The sequence below is a fragment of the Phascolarctos cinereus genome, unplaced genomic scaffold, assembly GCF_003287225.1.
Source record: "Phascolarctos cinereus isolate Bilbo 61053 unplaced genomic scaffold, phaCin_HiC Scaffold_3;HRSCAF=262, whole genome shotgun sequence".
Lineage (NCBI taxonomy): Eukaryota > Metazoa > Chordata > Mammalia > Diprotodontia > Phascolarctidae > Phascolarctos > Phascolarctos cinereus.
In genome coordinates this window covers 29,896,484-29,908,693 of record NW_027555736.1, presented here as the reverse complement: position 1 = coordinate 29,908,693, position 12,210 = coordinate 29,896,484, and the positions used below count along the sequence as shown (strand labels likewise).

The following is a 12,210-nucleotide window of genomic DNA, read 5'->3' as shown; positions in this document are numbered from 1 at the left end:
AGGTAGGGAAAGTATTATTTACATTTTTCATATAAGAAAACTGAGGTGTGGAGAAGTTAAATGATTTGTCTAAGGCCTTCCAGTGAGCTGCAACCTAGGTCTTCTGACTCCAAGACCAATCCTCCTTCCATTTTATCCTCTTGTCTTCTACCTCTCCTACCCCCTTTCTCCTCCACTTCTAACAGGATTAAATGTCAATCCTGCTTTAAGTCTTCTTTGATCTAGATGGACTAAAAACTAAGTATAATATGGTGAAAAAGAGCAGGGGACCAAGAGCTTATTTACCATGTACATTAGATGAGTAATTGAGTCCCTCTGGGTCTCAGTTTCTTCACTAGTAAAAGCAACGGTTTGTATTGGATGACTTCTAGGTTCCCTTCTAGCTCTCAAGCTATAATATAAATTTGCATTCAAAGTCAAGTTCTATTTGTCAAACATATTATAATAATTTACTATTGGTAGACATGGTATCTATCGATGTGGCAGGTATTAGAAGCACCATATTTTGAATATGATAATAATAATACAAGTTAAGTCTTTGGACCCACAAAGTTTTCCTCCCATTCTCTCCCCACCCTCACCCTCAATATCAATATACATTTTCATTGCTGATTATGTTTTCCTTTCTTGGTTGTCATTGTACCACACCTCCAACTCTAAGGGTCACTGCCCATAAATAAGGGTTAGAGTCACCGGATATGTGTGTAAAAGTAAGGCTAACATAGGTTAAGTTTATCATGCCCCAATTTAGCCTAATAGATTTAAGAGCTAGAAGAGGCCTCAGGAGAAATCTATTCCAATCCCTCTTTCAATAGATGAGGAGAATAAGGCCCAGAAAAGGTTAAGGACTTTGCCAGGGTCACACAGGAAGGAATTGACCTGGTATTGAAACCTAAGAAGGTCTTTAGACTCTGAATCCAGGACTTCTTCTGTCGGATTCTGTTGCCTTCTGATCCCATGGTTCCTGACACAAGAACATCTGTGTGAGTAGGAGAGGGCACCAAAGGTCCCATCAAGGACACAGTTATTACTCTTGCCTTTCTGACAGTTAACATCATGACACCCTTTAGCGTTCTCTGTGCCCGAGACCTTTGGCAGCATACAGCATGGCCGGCCACACAAGACACAAGGAACCGAAATAGCCAGGGAAAGCCACCCAGGAATACAAGGCCCCTACAACAGCCACACCACTCTGCCATGAAGAGGAATCTCCTAGCTCTTGTTCTCTTGTTACCCCTTTGCAGGACCATCTCGGGGGACATGATATAGTGGAGTGGACCCAGCCAAAAAGTCTTATTCCTCTTAGACTGATACGCTACTTTGAGTCAGCTGCAGCACGGAAGAAAAGCATTTGTCAAGGCTACTTTTAGCAGTAGCTTTTTCATCCTCATAGCTCAGTTGTCTTACCTTCTTGTGGTGATTGTTTCCTTGAAAAATTATAGAAGTAATTTTTATTTGTACTTCTATTTTCTCTATAAAGGATTCTTTTTGTTTAAAGAGCTTATAAATGCTTTACAAACATTCATTCTTTTAACATATCCCTAAAACAAATTTCTTACCTTGTTTTGTACAAGAGTTCACTCTACTTCTAGTGATTTAAATCCTTTCAAACTCAGGCTTAATATACACTCTACAAAGGTACCCACTAGATGCAAGGCAGAAATTCTGAATTTCTTTTTTTTTTTTAAATTAAAAAAATTTTTTTTAGGCAATTGGGGTTAAGTGACTTGCCCACGGTCACACAACTAGTAAGTGTCAAGCGTTTGGTCTGAGGCCGGATTTGAACTCAGGTTCTCCTGACTTCATGGCCAGTGCTTTATCCCCTGCGCCATCTAGCTACCCCAGAAGTTCTGAATTTCTAATTTAGAATATAATGCAATGACTTTGGTTTTAAGGCTATTTTGTTAAGAGTTTCTGATAGTGTAAATCAAATTTAAAGAATAGTAATTTTAGTGAAGTTTATTGATAGCTGTTTTCTTTTATGTACTTAACAGATCTTTGAATTATCTTGATTTTGGAAACTGAATCTACATTCATTGTGATACTGTACAGAAGCATTATACTAGAAATTAAGAGTCTAATTCTGGCTGTGTACAAACTGGCACAGTGACCTTGTTGGACTCACTACTTTTTGGGGCCCTCAAGTGCTTATGTCGTAAAATGAGGGGATTAAGCTAAATGATTTGTAGGGTCTTTTCAAGCCCTAAGATTCCATGACTAGATTGTTTCTGTCCCTTCTCCTTTCACTCTTTTGGCAGTCATACTATAAAATCCTCTCCACCCAATCTTCTCTTTTTTGGGGGCGACTTGCCAGATTCCTAGAACGTTATAGAGGGCTGGCCTACATATTGGTCCACACATATTTGTTGCTTTTAGATATGATTCAAAGGGCGCCAAATGGCTCCCCTGTCTCTTGCTGTCTCTTCCATCAGCCTGCCAATGTCTGAAATTCCCACCATTAGAATCACTGTTTGCGCTAATGTACTGTCTTCAGAAATCCCTGTTAAAATATAAATGTATTACTTAAGATATGTGTAATACATTAACTCATTAGCAGCCATTGTCACATGATAATAATACAACAGCTACAGTTATATATACAACACTTGCTATGTACCAGACATTTACAATTATTTCATTTGACCCTCCCAAGAACCCTAGGAGTAGGCACTGTCATTATCGCCATTTTACAGAGGAGGAAACTGAGGCAGACAGTAGTTGAGTGACTTGCTCATGGTCATACAGCTACTAAGTATCTGAAGACAAATTTGAACTCAGGTCTTTCTGACTTCAGACCCAGTTCTCTGTCCACTGCACTGGATGATCAGTTTTGGTCACACAGGTAATAAGGCCCTAAGGGAAGGAAAATTTTGAAAGGCAAACTTTGATGAGGGCAAGTGGGAGGAAAATAATTATTCACACTTATATGGTGTGTTTTATCATGTTTTACAAGATGATTTCTTCCCAACAACCCTGTGAGGCAGGGAGTATAAGTACTAACACCCTAATTTTACAGAAGGGGTTCAGAGAGTTGAGTGACCTGCTCAGGGTCACACACATAATGCACGAACCAGAATCTCAGTCTTAGTCTCTATTGCTTCTACAGAGGCAGCCGGGCAGCCAGTCAGAGCTGTGGATATGGTCAGCCATAAACAAAGTTTGACTGAATGCTACTGCTCAGAAATGTCCATAAAAAATCAAAAGTCAAAGTTCAGTAGCATTGCTTCCTTTTCAGCAACTGCATTTGTTTTTGAGTGGTTACAGTTCAAAGTTTATCAGCCTCTGCTCTCCTCTGAAGTGCCTTCAGGCCAAAAAAAGCCAAGGTGGTTTCTTATTTGCAGAAATAAAAGGTTTTTGAGTCCCCTGGGCACCAAGGCAAATCTTAGACATAAATATTAAGTTCTTGAAAGTTTATCTTCATTCAGTCACCTCCCCTTCAAATATTCTTCAGGAAGTGCCTCCAGCTTAGGACCTTTCCTTTAGCAAGGGAAAGCCATTAAGCATGAGGTCTTTAGCGGGTGGAAAGGGCATTTATATAGCACCTACTATGTACCAGGCACTGTGCTAAGTGCTGCACCCTGCAAAGTAGGTACTGTTATCATCCCCATTTTATAGTTGAAGAAACTGAGGCAGACAGAGGTGAAGTAACTTGCCCAAGGTCACACAGCTGGTGTCTGAGGCCTTATTTAAACTCAGGTCTTCCTAACTCCAGGCTCAACACTCTATCCACTGAGCCACCTACAGCTTAATCTTATCTTTTTACTATTCATGAAGAAAGGATTTACTGCACTAATTAATGGTATAAAATAATTGCCAAGGAAGTCTTTAACCTTATAAAGAAAACAAAACTTAAGGTCAAGAAAAACACTCATTTATATGCAAACAATAGGTCATTTCTAAAATTCCTTCTTATACATATTTTAGACTCTATAAAATGTATTTTGTCAGCTTCATTTGATTCACTATTTATATCTGAATATGCTCTTAGCTTAGTGAAGCTGAACTAGTAACACTGAGTCTAACAAATGCTAATGGAAATGGCTGTAGCAGGAAGCCAGGCACTACCCCTGCTATAAAATACTTTAAATGGGTCTTCCTACCCCCTCATGGCCAGTAAATGAGTGAAATGAGCAACTCAGTGAGAAGGGACAGCATGAATACTGAGGGTCAGCAACTTAGAAGACTTGTCACAAACTATTCTTCAGTATAAAATTGGGTACTCAGTGAATCTGTGCTTCCATGTTGGTGAACAAACCTGGATCTCCTCAGAAGGCTGTGGAAAGCTGTAGTTATGTTGGAAGAGTCTACAAGATGAATGTGTTAGTGATTGAGACTGCCTCCTTCCTCCATGAGGCAGGTCTAACTATAGTTAATGTTTTTGTCTAAGTTGGTCCCTAACTTTTTGTCATGAGGCGCTTCTAGTGTCAGAAGAAGCTTGGATAACAATGACTAAGATGTAGTGGGAGTGCTCTACCAACTTCTACATTTCTTTTATCCAAAAGGGATAGCTATTCCTAGAGAAATAACAACACATGTTATGCTTCTAGCTTCTTCAAGAGGCAAAAGACAGCTTTGTGCCCAGTGTGGTTGTAGGGGCATTTTTATGAGAAGTTTCCCATCTGTCCTCCGTATCCTCATTAGGCCACAGAGATGACCATGGGTTTTGAAGGATATAGCAATAGAAGACAAACATGGCCAAGTTCTACCAAACTGGAAAGTTCTGAATACGGTCACATTGGCAGACTGTCTGCCACCTGAAGGCCAGTGTAAGTACAGAGAGGCTTATCACTAGAGATCTGGTTGCTTACTGGTGGATTCTTAAACAGAATAATAGGATCTCAAAATGGGGTTACTGTGAGACTTACACAAGATAATGCATGTAAACTGTTATGCATGTGAAGTGCTATACAGATGTTAACTATTATTATATCTATAAATAATGGGCCAATATTTTGTTACTGCTAGCAGAATAACCTCTAGGGAAAAGATAATCAACAAGTTTCCACTGTCTCCCATTTCTCTGAAACTTCCGTTTCTTCAACTGTAAAACGAGGGGAGTTAAACTGGATGGCTTCTCATGTCCTTCCAGATCGAGGTCCAGCAGTCTATGACTGCCTGGATTGCTCCCACTGTCTTGCATACCACATAGCTGTTCTTAGTAGGTCCTTTGAAGAAACTCTTGCTGATTCAAAAAGTGAATCTTAGCTAATAGAAACTAGTCTTAGACACATTGGATACAGCTTGTTTTTTTAGGTTTATCTGAAAACAGCATTTAAATATTTATGAGGCAGGGTTTATGTTGAGAAAAGTCTAACCCATTTTGTTCGAGAAGTCTTAGTCATTCAGTCAACAAGTACGTATACTGAATAAATTCAGGGTGTATATTACTAGTTAATAATAGTTACTTGAGTTATCTAATAATGACTTAGCAAAGTCACTTCTTTTAAGGATATAAAAAATTTAAAAAGGAAAATAAGACCAAAAAGCTGATAAATATAAACATTTTATAAGTATGTTTAGATAAGAGGATTGTATTGATGCACAAAAGAACTAGCAGAAAAGTGGGGATCAAATTGGTCAATGAAAGCTTCCTAAAGGGGAAAGGATATGAATTTTGAAATAAGAAAGACAGAGATATGTTTCAGTGGAAAAAGGAGGGAATTTTTCATAGGTTGGGTAAGACTTGGAAAAGTAGAGAAGGAAAGGCTGGTTAGTTGAAGGATGTGGTTTGGGCACATAAAAGAAGAGAGAAGGTGCTAGCTAGCAGAGAAAAGTAAAGGCCATTGCCAAAATTTAGTTTGGAAGGAAACAGGGGTACTTTTAAGACAGGGGTTCTTAGCCTTTTTTGTTTTGTGTCATGGACACAGTCTGGTGTAGCTGATGAACTCATCAGAAAAATATTTTTAAATACATAAAATAAAATACATGAGATTACATAGGAAACCAATTATACTAAAATATACTTATCAAAATATAGTGAAAGCAAATGTGAAAAACCAAGTTCATAGACCTCAGGTTAAGAGATTAGGAGATATAACTGAAGTGGTGGGCATGGAAATGATTTTAACTATACATTTTGTAGAAAAAATTAAAGTCACTGAAGGTAGACAAAAAAAATGAAATTAGTCCAGGAACAAAAAGGGATTTGGTAGGGGGCACAGAAAGAAACAAAAAGTTGAGGTCTCTATTACTATTAATGAATCACCAAAAATGAAACACTCAGCTTAGGAATTTTTTTTTTTTTGGCTAGGCAATAGGGTTAAGTGACTTGCCCAGGGTCACACAGCTAGCAAGTGTTACGTGTCTTAGGCCGGATTTGAACTCTTGTCCTCCTGAATCCAGGGCCAGTGCTCTATCCACTGTGCCACCTAGCTGCCCCAGGAAATTTCTTTAAAGAACAATATTAATTCATTTAAATCATAAAACTAGTTCAAACTCTGTAACTCAAATGAAGAACAAGACCATTTATTTTCTTTCTTTAGTATTTTAACATGTGCCACTATTTTAGGTGATTAGAATGAATTAAAAAAATTTTAATTCTGTGGTGACATGAAAATGATAAAGATGTTGGATTGGGTGGAGGTTGGAATGGAGTATCATAAAAAGATCTCAGGAAGCAAGGCCAGTCTTCATTTATGTATTTTAAAGAAATGTAGGAAATGAAGTGTATAACCAAGGTTGTATAACAGTGTTCCAAATGTGGAGTGGTTTTTAATTTGAATTGTAGCTTTATGTACTCTAAGTTTCCTGAAACCCCCCCTCCCCCCCAAGTATACAGAAACATTGGACTTGGAGGTAGGAGAGACCTAGATTCAGACTCTGGTTCTGATGCTTACTAATTACATGTCTTGGACAAATTATTTTACCTCTTTGAGCCTCACTTTCCTCTTTTGAAAAATGTGGATACTAATAGTTACCTAATAGGGTCATTGGGAGGAAAACTTTGTAATCCTTAAAGCACTATATAAATGTGTTAATTTTTTTTAACAGTAAAGTGATTCTAATTGGATGCACATGAATTCTATGGATTACAATAACATAAATATTCAAGACAAATGGGCAATCTAGAAATAAATCTAAATGCTAACACTGAAATGCTAAAAATGTATGATTTGATTTACAATCACATCATTTCATTTATACTTTTGTTCCCTCTAAGACAGATGTTTGATAACCTATTACTTTTTAAAGTACTTTAAAACTGCATACACATAAGATATCTTCATCATTTTAATTTTCTAGCTTTATTTTCTCCTTTCTAAAGAAGAGGGAAAACCTATACAAAGATGTACAAGATGCCCTGAGCCTCTTCATATAATAGCATTATAAGGGTCATTTTCACACTAGTGACACTTTGGGGGTAAACCAAGGCTGCACATTACCCAGTAAGGGCTCAGACAGACTCTTGGTAACATAAGAATGACAATTCTATGCCTGCCCCTTTGCTGTTCTCACAACATTGTAGATGGAATAAACTACTAAGGTCCCTTCAAGGAGCATCTAATTTACCTCACCCTGTATCTACAAAGGTGGGATTCTCTAGCTAATGAGAGATGTAGTCTGATTCAGATTGAATTGTAAAGATGCAAAATCATTCCATTTTAGGACTCAAGAAAAGGAAACAGTTAAAAGGCAAATTTCAAGGGGTAGCATTATCAAACTTTTCAACTGCAACAAAACAGAGTAGTATTATTTTGATTTTAGTTGATCCATATTACGGATTTGTTTCATAAATGAGCACAATGAGTACTATGCTTACTTATTAAATGACAAGTAACATTGCTCCATGCAAGAGGAATCAATCATCATAAGAGAGATTTTTTATAAATTCTAGTTACAAAGGAGGTAGAGATGACAATTATTTGTAATTTTGGAATATTCCTACCAGAAAATTAATTTGGCTACCTGCTGTCATAAAAACCGCCTATGTAAAATAATCTCAAATGGAACAAGGAAATGTTGCCTTAAAATGGTCTGGTGATTTTAATGCTGAGTTGTCTTTATCATATTTATCTCCTTTACCAATATTAATGGATTTGAATGTTTACATTGTTAAATGAACAAATTTGTTTTTCTGGGATCAGTCTCACCAAATCTACTTGTCATGCCAGGTTGATGTGATAAGCATATCACTACTTCTGTGTTAAGTAATTAGTTGTTTAGATCAGTGGTGCCAAAGTTAAATAGAAACAGATCCCTACAGGCCATATGTTGACTTAGAAAACCACAAATTAACATGATCTATGTTGTAGTGCATTTTTATTTATTTTGTTAAGCATTTCCCAATGACATTTTCATTTGGTTCAGGCAGAAGTGGGACTGAATGGATATTCCCTGTCATCTGTAGGTTGTAGTCTAGAGCAATTTCACTGAATATGCCCCTTTAAGTTACATCAGAGCAGGTGAAATAAGGTTGTATGGGGTCTTCTTAGAATTTAGAGATTGGTCTAAATAATAATACTGGTCTAATAATAATAATAAATAATAAACTGGTCTAATAATAATAATAACTAACACTAATAAGACCAGAATGTTAAAAATAACGTGATGAGTTCTAAGTTGCACTTGTCAAAGGCTACAAGCAGAGGAAAAGGGGTGAATGCAGACTGTGACCACCTGCATGTGTCATGCTCTATTACTGTAAAGCTCTCTCATGTCTAAAATGTGGTTCTTAACCCTATCGTAAGTCATGAAATTTTAAATTTCCCAAAGTAAGGCGGTAACTGTTTATCAGAATTCTTGTAATTCTTGTATTATATAACAGAATTATAAAGCAATTAGATTGGTTCAAATATGTGTGGCATGTCATACTTTAATAATGTATTAAGACAAAAAGCAAAATACGCTCAAGGCTTATTAACTAAGGAAGACTGAGAAGAGTTGCAATCGTACCTAGTTCCATTAGCTATTTTTTTCTTGCTGAAAAATGGTAGCTTCCTTAAATTAAGCTGTAACTAAAATTTTATTGCTAAAGTAACTAATTTTTCCTGATGGTATTAATGTGATGGTCATCTCTTAGAGCAGCCGGAACTCCCTATTTGGTTTATACTCCCTTCTTAACTCTTTAATGTTTTTAAACAATTTTAAAATCAGATATGTTCCTCACTACTGCTTAATATCATAATGTATTAGGCCAAACACTTGCCACTGGCAGTCAAGTATCTTTCTGATGGAAATGAAAAGGCAGCGAGAGACAGAATGGGGGAAAGAACCAGCAACGCCCTTTGAGCAGGACTGCTTCTGCAGCTGTTGTGTACATTAATCCAGGGAGCAGAGCTCTCAACACTAAATTTAGCAAGACATATCCTTTTACAGGATAAAAAAATTAAAATGAAAATCTTAACTATGTAGTTATTATTTTAGGTTTACTTTCCTTTAAAGAAGAAAATGGATGTTCTACTGGAATACTGTTTTACGTAATTACTTGAATAGATGGTTGGAAATGACTATCTAAATACCAAATACATCTACACACAGAAATATGTATACATGCATACATAAACATATATATAATATGTATATATGTTACCTGTAACAATTTCATTCTGATTATTTTTTTCTCCCTTAGGCCCCAAATAGGTAACTCACTTTCAAGAGGTTGGGAAGGGGGGTGACACCAACCCTCTCCAAACTTATTCTGAAGAACATTTGTTTTCTTTTTTGTGCTACTGTCTGTGATACAACACACCTATTTAGAAAAATATTCACTCTAGAAATCTACCTTATCAACAGTAATTAACATTCTGAAATACCCCCTTCATCCACTGTCAGTGCTGTGTGGAGTGTTATCAAAACATATTTGTGAACTAAGTCCAAATATTACCTTTCTTTTTTTTAATTGACCCAGACGAGAATCTCCAGCCCTGGTGTTCCACAGCGATGCCAACTATCCAGGAGAACTTGAAGATGAAATGACAGGAGGAACATGGGAAGTCTTCACGTCCTTGGACACAGAAAGTAGCCGTCCATAGAGAGCGAGGAGTTAACAACCTTAGTTTCAGTGAAGATGGCTGCAAGAAGCTGGACAACCTGTCACCACCGAAGCCAGAGCATTTGTCAGTTCGCAGGTCCCAAGCTATTTTGAGCTGTATAAACCATGTGCCTGTGAAACATACCACCTGACTGGGCAGAAGAACACTGAGCAAAGGGATTCCATTGCAGATCAGCACCTATGGGCACTGAGTTTTTCTAACCGTAGAATTTCACCTAAAGACAGATGCTCAAAGAGTATATTATTAATTCACCTTCGAGACAATGCTCAAGGCACAGGCATAATATATTTTGTCAAAATAAAAAACGCTTACTTAAAAACAGAAATATAAGAATGTAGACTTTTGTTTATTATGAATTCTGTTCATAACTTTCAAGAGTTTGACTTTTCATATTTAACCACCTATACATTTTAAGAACCCATCAAGTCATAAGCTTGCAAAGATGATATCAGGTTGTAGCATATCATTTTATAGATAGACGTAATCCTGAGCTGTCTGAATAGCAAAAGGGTGAGAAGGCTGACATTAAAAGAAAGGAACAATCTTCCAAAAGGAAGAGAAAAAAAAAACAAACTGAGAAATACAAGGATATAATATGAATAATTGAGAAAGACTGTTTTGGGCACCATTTCAAAGCCCAAATGCTTCATGTTTTCAAATATGGGTTGGAGTATACAACTCTCATTCATGTCTATTAAAACCTGAGATCATATTTTAGGAAATTGCTTTAAAAGCAAAGAAGGCAGATGTCTCCTAACATGTTTGTTGCCAAACCTAGCAAGAAAAATAGCATTTACCTAGTCTAATAACCTCCCAAATATCGACTTTGTCAAAGTGCAGATTCTTAGATTATATTGTTTTTACAGTGTAATGCTTCAAGTACATGATCCTATGGGTAAGGGTATTCATTCCACTAATTGAGGTCTTAGCCCCTCTACAATTCAGTCTGCCTTTGAGAGTTACCCTGAAGCCACTGGTTGTAATATATACTTTCAAACACATAAGTCTTATGCTGCTAACTTTAGAATACATGGTTTTATAATAGATCATGGACTACAGAAACATTGTTCATCTTAGTTAATGCCCAAGATTTGGAAACTTCAGATTTAAAGACTACCAACGAGGCAGCTAGGAAGCACATTGGATAGAGAACCAGTCCTGAAGTCAGGAGGACCCGAGTTCAAATCCAACCTCCGATCAAACACCTCACACTTACTCGCTGTGTGACGCCGGGCAATCACTTAACCCCAATTGCCTTAAAAAAAAAAAGACTACCAACTAGTTGACACACCCTAAAAGAATCATTCTCTTATTTCTTTTTAGCATGCAAATCTAGTTTTCTTATTGAAATCAACACATTTTCTTTTGATATAAATTTTCCAATTTTAATAAAAAGTTCTTAATCTCTTTGAAGTTACCTTGAGATTGTTATCCTTAGAACCTTGGATAGAAACCAAATGTTTATTTAATGAAGTTAACTACTGTGATAAAATTATAGATTTCCATGTCTATATAGGAAAAATAAAAGGGGAAGCTAAGAAAGTCATGCTAATCTGTGGAGGGGTTGTGTTTTGTCTTAATTATACAAATCCTCTGTCTTCATTAACTCTGTTATTCAGATAACCAACTTTTATTTTTTCTTAACCTCTCTTTAACATTTTACAATTCTGAAAAATCAATATACTTTGAGCATTTTCTAGACTTACATGTTCTATTTTCTGTTTTCAATAGGAGGTGTGGCTTCTCATAAGGTATCCTTTTTTTGAGGGATATGTGGGAGAGAAGCATCCCTACTTTCCCCAATTTCTGGGTATGGTGCCAGTAGTTGGAGGTGCTGGTTACTATGTGCTGCCAGAATACACAACTCTGAAAAGAGGTACATCCTAAGATCTGGGTAGGGCTGAGGGAAGGTACTGGAGCATAGCTGGGATAATTCTCTTATTCAACAGCTATGCTATAGATGGCTCCCCTGAAAGGACAAGCCTATTCTCATATACACATTGTAAATTAACATAGAATTTATTAGAGCCGACTGTGGTGTGACAGTTATATTCTCCTTTCTGTCTAGGCATAGGATACCGAGATGAAAACTGACCTGTACTGCAAAAGAGAATAAAATGGATAGCATAGTAGAATTGAGGAACAAATGTGGAAAAAGTTAAAATCATTTTAGAAATCAAGATAAATGTTATAGAAAAGACACCAAGAAGTACTTTTA

At 36.7% G+C, this 12,210-nt stretch overlaps 1 protein-coding gene across 1 annotated transcript in view; it reads right to left on the bottom strand.

The window, feature by feature from the left end:
* MYPN (myopalladin) overlaps positions 1-10,090 on the bottom strand; it is a 93,999-nt gene extending 83,909 nt beyond the window's left edge. The window contains 1 exon segment of the mRNA XM_020998164.2: positions 9,824-10,090. The gene's annotated coding sequence lies outside the window, so the exon portion shown is untranslated.
* Positions 10,091-12,210: the final 2,120 nt, after the last annotated feature.